This window comes from Canis lupus, chromosome 5 (genome assembly GCF_011100685.1).
Source record: "Canis lupus familiaris isolate Mischka breed German Shepherd chromosome 5, alternate assembly UU_Cfam_GSD_1.0, whole genome shotgun sequence".
NCBI lineage: Eukaryota > Metazoa > Chordata > Mammalia > Carnivora > Canidae > Canis > Canis lupus.
The window spans coordinates 17,433,742-17,442,353 of NC_049226.1; the positions used below are offsets into that span (position 1 = coordinate 17,433,742).

Below are 8,612 nucleotides of genomic sequence, written 5' to 3' on the forward strand. Positions count from 1 at the left end.
CTATACGATATTTAAAGTGTGCATTGAGATGATTTGATATACATGTACACTGTGACAAGATCCCCCCTCCCCATCTAGTTAATTAACACATCCATCACTTCTCCTCTTTGTCTCTCTCTCTCTCTCTCTCTCTCTTTTTGGTGAGAACAGTGAAGTTCTGCTCTCTTAGCATATTTCAATCACACAACACCGTGTTATCAACTATTGTCACCACATAATACATGAGATCCTCAGACCCTGTTCATCTTAAAGCTGAACGTTTGCATTCTCTTACCAGCCTTCCCCTTACTTACCTCACCCTCCAGCCTCTGGCAACCACTTTTCTGTGCTGTTTCTAGGAGTTTGGCTCTTTCTTTGGGTTGCACGCGAAAGTGATACCGTGTGGTATTTGTCTTTCCCTGCCTTACCTCACTTAGCTTCTTTATTGAATGTGCTCATAGGTTTGTGGGGGCAGTGACCTTGGAATGCTGCATGGAGAGCACCTGGCACAGAGTCTGGCGGGCCACAGGAGCTTGGGCATCGTGGCCATCCTCGGTATGTTTATTGAAGAGGGACAGAAACATGAAGGCAGGAAAGTTAGAGGGGAGGGAGGAACCGGCTGTGTTCAGGATGTGCCTGTGGGACAGACAGTGCTATGCACTGGCGCAAAGATACCATTTAAACCACCAAGGTTGACATTGGGCCAGACACTTCAGTGCTTTCTAGAAGGGAGTATTCAGAGGCTTGTGAGGTTCTGCAGAGCTGCATGGCTTGATTCAGCCAAGATTCAAATTCCCTGTTACAGCAGCTCCTTTGGTCTGATTCACACATTTCGTACCAGAGCATTCACTTTCTTGCAGCATTTATTAATTTCCTGGGGGTATGCCTTATTGCCTTCGTCAGCTCCTACAGGCCAGGAACTGGACAGTTGACACCTTGTCTTCCCCAACCTAGTGCTGTGCAAACAATAAGTACTCAATACAAACCTGTGGCTAATTGATAATTGATCTGTTGCAGCAGGGAGGGTGGATGCCAGCTGTGGCTGTTTTGTCCTCAATTTGGGTTCATTTCCACCTTTAAAGAGCTTGTGCATTATTATATTATCATATTATGCAAACCAAATATCCTAAAAAGACAGATAGTTAACAAACAGACTAGTAGATTAGGGATTGCCTATGGGATTCATCTAATCAACCAGCCTACTTATCTGCCTGTGATCAGGGCCCTGAGTCTTTATCATTCAGCCGAGTGAAGCAACATACCAGGTTCCCAGAGGAGTAGAATGGGATTTCAATTACATATCCATTTTTTTATCACTTCACTGAAATAACATGGGCTCCCTGGCTCTAAATTGCTAAAAACCAGTTTAAGTTAAGGAGACAAATAGACACTAATTGCAGAGCAACGTGGAGTCCAAAGCATCAAGGCACTTGGCCGAGAAATGCCTTTCGTCACTCCTTCCAGTGCAAAGCTGGAAGAAATGGAAATTTCTTCTCCTGCTACTTGACTCTCAGTTACCCCTCCTCTGAGGAGGGTCGGAGTTTGGGCGGGTACAAAAGAGCCATCTGGGGAGAGAAGTTTGGGCTCCTCATTTAGCCCTGGCAAGCTATTAACTTGAAGACCATGGCATCTGTTTCTTTTGTGTAATAATCTGTGCTGTTGTCTACATTCTTATGTATTTAGAAGCATCCCCTAAATCTTTAATCAGAACTGCAGCTTCCCAGTGAAAAGAGTAATAACACACAGCCATCAGGTGACCCGGCTAGGGCTAGCTCCGTGACCAACTGGTTGAGTGCCCTTGGACAAATTACTTTACGTTTCTGCTTCCGTTTCCTCTTCTGTACAGTGAAATCCACTGGTAAATATTTAACTGGCTCTCCAGGAAGGAAAAGCCCTTATTTGTAGCTTTTGCCAGTGTCCGTGGTGTAAATACTCCCACCATAGCTGATTGCAAGCTGCCAAGCTGATGTCACTGACTATGGAACTGAGAAGAGAAGCCCACAGTCAGCTCTCATGAGCCAGCATGAGATCTCGCCCATCACCAAATCTCATGATAATGGGAAGGTTGTAAGGGGGACATGCACTGTCTCTGCCTGTCTAGGTACATCTAGATCCCTAGTTCTTAAAACTCCAATTTGATGGCAGGTAAGAAGAAAAACAGCCAGCTTTTGCCCATCTCAGAGGTGGGGTAAGAAGAAAGGAAACAGTGTTTTCAATGAGAGATAAAAATAGAATGCAGAATTTTGATGATTCTTTATATCAGTATTTAATGAATATGTGATAGCATTTATTAATAAAATGTAATAATCATATTCAAACTTTCATTGAATGGAAAACAGTCTTCTCTGCTTCTGTGCCTTTGTGAAGGGGAAGGTGGACAATTTATTTCCTGTCAAGGGAGTTTGACAAGAAATAGATCAACAAGGTGCCTTCTCCCCGTCTGTCATGTCCAAGTCCACATGCTCAACAAATGCTCAGCAGCTGTGTATTGATGACACCTCCTGGCCATGAGGACTTTCCTCTTTTACAAATGGCAGAGATCTGATAATCAGGCACTGAGTACCGACTGCACCCTTCAAGGTTTCCCACTAGGACTCTTGTTGTCTGCACTACTGTTCATTCACCTGTATCAAATACCTCTTCCCGCAGCTCCTCTGCAGACCCTTTCCTACCTTACGTGGCTTCTTTCCTTGGGCCACCATAGCACCATAGCAATAAAAATCTCTTATGGCACAGGTCTTACCCTACCTGGACTACAGTCACTGATGCATTTGCCCTCCAACCAGACTGTGAGCATCTTGAAAGAAGAGATTAGGTGTTATTAATCATTTTTTATTTCCTGCAGTGTGCTTAATAAGTGCTTTTTGAATTTTAATTGAATTTGTATGACTAGAAGCTGATGTACTTCCTTAATCTAAAGAGTTCTTTAAAAAATGAGTTCAAAAGTTACATCCTATTGAAGAATATCTAGAATGACATTAACCAGGACTGTTGGAATAGTAGACAACCAAATTCTCAGTAGGCTTTGTGGGATGCCAAAAAGACACATCTCACCCACTCTCACACGCACACGGTAATTTGCTTGACATTCCAACTTCCACTTCTTTAAATAAAATACCTATTTATACCCACATTCATTACTTTTATAATTGAAATCACTTGGACAAGAATGTTTAAATAAAAAACCCTAAGAACATGGAACATTGTTAGGTGCTGTGCAAGATATGGAAGTAGTAGAATGGCCTATATTCTCAGGAGCTTAGAGTTTGGTGAGAGGACAAGTCAATATAGTTGAAATATAAGTAAGTGGCCTGGGGTTAGTTAGGGAATGTTCGATCTAAACCTTAAAAGATGAAGTAGAATTTGGATGAGAAGTGAAAAGGGGGAAGCAGAGAAGAATAGAGGAAGAGCTTAGAGGAAGAAAAGTAAAGAGGGAGTAAAAGGTAATTTTGCATGACTTGAAGGGGAAGATGTTGACTAGGGAGGAGAAGTGCGTGATGGGGAAGAGTCTTGACTGGCTGGTGTGAGATCTTCATGTGGGAGATAAGTTGCAGGTTTATCTGAGAACCTAAAGATACAAGGCCATGAGTCTCTTTGAGTTTAGACTTTCTCTAAGAAGCACTGAGAAGCCACCAAATCTTTTGCACAGGGAGGTAGCCTGATGACAGATCCTGGAGGGTATGAAGCAGAGAGTATGGGCCATTGGAGTCAGAGCCCCCAGTGGGACTAGCAAGGAGAACCAAGGATTCTGGATTTTGCAGCCACATGGAGGCCATGAAGATGGACCAAAAGGGACAGGAGTCAAGGCCCTAAGGAGGACGCAATGACTTGGGGACTGGTCACACTTTCACAGTGAGTCACTGATCAAAGTAAAAGGTGATGGGTGGGTAGATCTTGAAAGAATGCAGATTATGGGAATGAGAACTGAGTGTACAAGTTATTGGGGAAGCCAAGAAGACCCGGGGAACTGGCTCCTCTTTCTGTCTCCCTTTCCCTTTCTCTGGACCCTACAACCAATTCTTCTTCCTACACGGCTTCTCCACTCCCTTCTCTCTGTCCACTGGCTTTCTCTGATCGCTTACTCTTTCCTCTCAATAACTTCAGCTTTTCTGGATCAGCCATGACCTCCAACCCTCTGACTGCTGAGTGACTCAGCTGCTCACTATTTGCTTCTTCACACTTCTGAGACATGGCACCTGATAGACTCAGCATTCTGTACCTGTTACATTATAGTATTGTGGGTGGTCGACCAACCTGTGGCTTGGCTGGTCCTAGCTCTGATGTCCACTCCTGATCCAATCAATTGTAGTCTGGGGGTGGGGGAGTGGGAGGGCCAGGATCTGGGTCACATGATAAAAAACAGAGCTCAGGCACTGCAGGCAGGGCCTTAGAAAAAGCTATGGGGAGGGGCAGCACGGAGGCATCACGACTATTATTTCTTTACCTATTCTTTGGATTTAGAGGATAAAGATAATGATGGGGTCAGAAATGACTAGCTGTTCATGAGACTCACTAATTGGAAGAACAGAAATGGCAGCAACAGAAGAATAAGAAAACGTAACAAGAAAGCGAGTAGAAACAGGAAAATGACATGTTCAGGTGGAGGCAAATTGAATTTCACTTATTCATTCATTTAGCAAATATTTATTGACTTCCAACCATGGACCAAGGATGGCATTAAGCAGGTACTGAGGGATTCACAGGCTAAAAACATTGAAGATGACAAAGGAATACTCAGTAATATGATAGTGATTCTTCCCATCTATTAAGCTCCTACTGCTTACAATGTGCTTTTGGTATACTATCTCATTTAGCCCTTACAGCCATTTTCAAAAGATGATATTATTCATTTCATTTTACACTTGGAGAATTAAGGCTCCAAGAGATCAAGTAACCATCCTAAGATCCTAAGATCACACAGACCAACAGATGAACGGATGAACAAAATGTGGTACATGTGCAGAATGGAATATTATTTAACCTTAAAAAGGAATGCAACTTTGGTAGATGCTATAACATGGATGAGCTTTGAAAACATGATGCTAAGGGATGTTAAGCCAGACACAAAAGGGAAAATATTATCTGCTTCCACTTATGTTGTATCTTTGTATCTCCAGGAGGCAAATTCATAGAGACATAATAGACCAGAGATTACCAGCGGCTGGGGGAAGAGAAATGGGGAATTATGGTCTTGTGGGTACAGAAGTTTTGTTTGAAGTAAGCTTAACCAACTGAACTGCCCAAGTGCCTCTAAATAAAATCTCAAAAAAAAAAAAAAAAAAAGATCTGTTCTTGTTGTTCTTGAATGTTGATCTCAAACCCTTCTTACAATTCCATCTGCCCCTTGGATGGCACTAAGCAAATAGAATATTTCTTCCCGCTGAGAGCATTTCAGCTATTTTTCCTAAAGTATCAGAACCCAGCACCATCATGCATCCTGTGCCTCATGGCAAGAACCTGGGTGTCACCCAGAATCCCCCTTTCCTTACATCCTATGTGTATGATGCACCCTATCAGCTCTCTGCCTTCAAAATACGCCTACAACCCATCTCCGGCCATCTCTCCATCTCCGTCACACCTCTCTGGTCCAAGGCCCCGTCATCTCAGTAAGACCACATGGCAGGCTCCCTGCCCTGTGCTGGTCTTCTGCTTCTTTCCCCTGTGAAACCTCACAATCTACTCTCTTCATAGCAGCCAGAAGAATTTGTTTGTGACTTCTTTATTATGATCAAATAAAGCATATTGTGTATAAACATTTTAACTATTTGTAAGCATACAGGTTCAGTAGCACTAAATCCATTCCCATTGTTGTGCAACCATTACCAGCGTCCTACTCCAGAGCTTGTTCATTACCTCGTGCTCAGAGAGAGAAGGAGTGAGAGAGAAAGAGAGAGAGCAAGAGAGAGCACTCAAACAGGGGAGGAGGGGCAGAGACAGAGGGAAAAAGAGAAGCAGACTCTCCGCTGAGCAGAGAGCTGGATGTGGGGCTTGATCCCAGGACACTGAGATCATGACCTGAGCTGAAGGCAGATGCCTAACTGATAAGCCACCCGGGCACCCCAAGAACAGATCTTTCTAGAAGTGTGACTCTGGGCATGGCATGGGCTGCTCGGGGGGTATTGCTTTCCCATCTGAGGTGTGTAGGACCTGCCCTAGTAAGGCAGCCGTACCGAAGGTACATTTAGGACTGGGTGATCTTTAAGATCCTTGTCAATCCTCAGATTCCTTCATCCTAGGTTTTTGGAGGCCTTTATAAGTACGGTTTCTGTTGCAGATTGAGGCAGAAGGCAGATGACAGGAGTGGGTAGTAAGGTAACGAGGCTTGGCTGGAGATCTTGTAACTGAGATAATTTTTAAGAATCTCATAACCAGGGAAGTCAGGGGGGTCAAACAGCATCTTCCTTCTGCTTTCTTTCTTTTTAAAGATTTCATTTATTTATTCATGAGAGACAGAGAGAGAGAGAGAGAGAGAGAGAGAGAGAGAGGCAGAGACACAGGCAGAGGGAGAAGCAGGCCCCACCCAGGGAGCCTGATGTGGGACTCGATCCAGGGACTCCAGGGTCAGGCCCTGGGCAGAAGGCGGTACTAAACCGCTGCGTCCTGGGCTGCCCTCTTTTCTTTCTTCCTTCCTCGTCCTGTCCCTTCCTCCCCAATTCACATCCCCACCCCCCCAAATCCTGCTCTTTTTCAAAACGGAGGAACCTGATCTCACACTGGCTTTTTTCTAAGAGGGCCCTGGGCATTAGGTGACCCGAGGCTTGCTGGTCATTTCAGGTTCAAATGGGGACCTATGGAACGTTTCCTCCCCTGTAAGGCAGGTCCCACTCCGTCGTCCCAGCCACCACAGCAATTCCCTGGCATGTCATCACCAACAACCTCCTTGGCTCAAATCACTTCCTGCTGTGCACCCATAACACACAGATTGCAGGTAACTTTACTCCAGAGAACCAATTAGCACAGACCCAGCCTGGGTAATTACAGTCTGATAAGATCCTTGCAGCAGATATCCAGGGCAGATAAAGCACTAGGAAGCCATTTCTCAGCAGGACTTGGTGGGAAACAGTATTATAACTCACCTTTCTTCCTCCCTATCTCTGCCCTTGGACCCCCACTCCTGCTCTCCCAAATTTAAACTGATCTTAGAGAGGAAGGGGTTGGGAGGGGATGAGGAAAGGAGGAGACACTCGAGTGGACAGCCTCCCTTTCCTGGGGGCCAGACTGCAACCTGCACCTGCCTTTCCATCAGGCCTGAAGGATGCAGCTATCCAAAGCCGGAGACGGGACCAACTAGCCAGGAGAGCCAAAGGGTCCCCACCTGAGTGACCAGATGAGGGAGGGGACTACACATCCCATCTTGATGGCTGGCCCATGCCACGGGGCTCTATGCACAGTGGCCTCTGGCCCACGGTCACCTCCATGTTCCCTCAGAGGCTCTGACCTCCTGTGCTCACATGACCTCTGGACCCGGGCAGAGGCTGCTGCCCTGTGTGAACCTGTCTCTCTTCCTTCTCCTCCTCCGAGCTGCATCTGCCACCTGGGCCTCCCCGACTGCCCCTCCCCAGCCTCCTCACGGGCCACTCGGGGCTCCTTTAGTCCACTCCACACACCGCAGCCAGACGGATTGTTTTAAAATGCAAATCCAGTTATGCTGTTCCCTTGTTTAAAACCCTTCGCAGTGGCTTCCCACTGCCACCAGGATAATGTGCAAACACAGCCTTAGCATGGCTGATTTTTCCCCCATCAGATCTGTTAAGGAACAAAACCTCACAGATATTGCCGAAATCCACCGTATACCATGCTCCAACCCCATTTTTCTTTTTTGAGGCCTTCTACTATACACTTTGCTTTTGTGACTTTAAATTTATTGTTGAAATTCACCAACACTACAGTGTGTCTCTATCTTTGGCACACAGCCCCATAAGATATGACACGGGCAGGTGTATACCCCAGCCGCACAATCCCAGTACAAACCAGTCTCCTAGTTCCGAAACATCTTCCCTGCGTTGCTGTTTGTGGTCGGACCACTCCCCTTCCCTAACTCGGAAAACGCCCTGGCCTGTTCTCCACTGCTCTAGTTTTCTTTGAAAGAAGTGCCATCCGCATGATGACCATGCAGGGGGCGACTCCTTGGGACTGGCTTTTCTGCTCAGCACAGTGTCCTTGAGACTCATCCGAGTTGTGTGTGTTGAGAGTTTGTTTTCCTTTTTAGGGCCAACTAGTATTCATTTTATGGATAAAGACCTCATTGCTTACCCCCTCCCCTGACGACATGCCCCCCTTGATTCCTGATACTCCTGCCTGGTGTTTCTGCTTACGGGGACCTTCTTCCCCTTCTCTTCCACTTTGCCAGCCTGCCTCCTTATCCTTCTTCAGTCAGCAGTTTCAACATCCCTCTTCCAGGGAGGCTTCTCAGACTCTAGGCAGGATTAGGTTAGGCTCTGAGGGCTTCCTCCAGGAACACTTTTCTCACACTTGTTTTTATTATTATTATTTTTTAAAGATTTTTTAAAATTTATTCATGAGAGACACAGAGAGAGAGGCAGAGATATAGGCAGAGGGAGAAGCAGGTTTCCTGCGGGAAGCCCGATGCAGGACTGAATCCCAGGACCCTGGGATCATGACCTGAGCTGAAG

At 45.7% G+C, this 8,612-nt stretch overlaps 1 long non-coding RNA gene across 4 annotated transcripts in view; it reads left to right on the plus strand.

Moving 5' to 3' along the window:
• LOC102153762 overlaps positions 1 to 5,235 on the plus strand; it is a 29,705-nt gene extending 24,470 nt beyond the window's left edge. For 3 of the 4 annotated variants that reach the window (XR_005359247.1, XR_005359248.1, XR_005359245.1), the window contains exons 5-7: positions 441 to 534; positions 3,741 to 3,831; positions 5,097 to 5,235. This is a non-coding gene — a long non-coding RNA (uncharacterized LOC102153762). Of the gene's footprint in view, positions 1 to 440; positions 535 to 3,628; positions 3,832 to 5,096 lie in introns of all 4 variants that reach the window. The other variant, XR_005359246.1, reaches the window with a different exon arrangement.
• Positions 5,236 to 8,612: the final 3,377 nt, after the last annotated feature.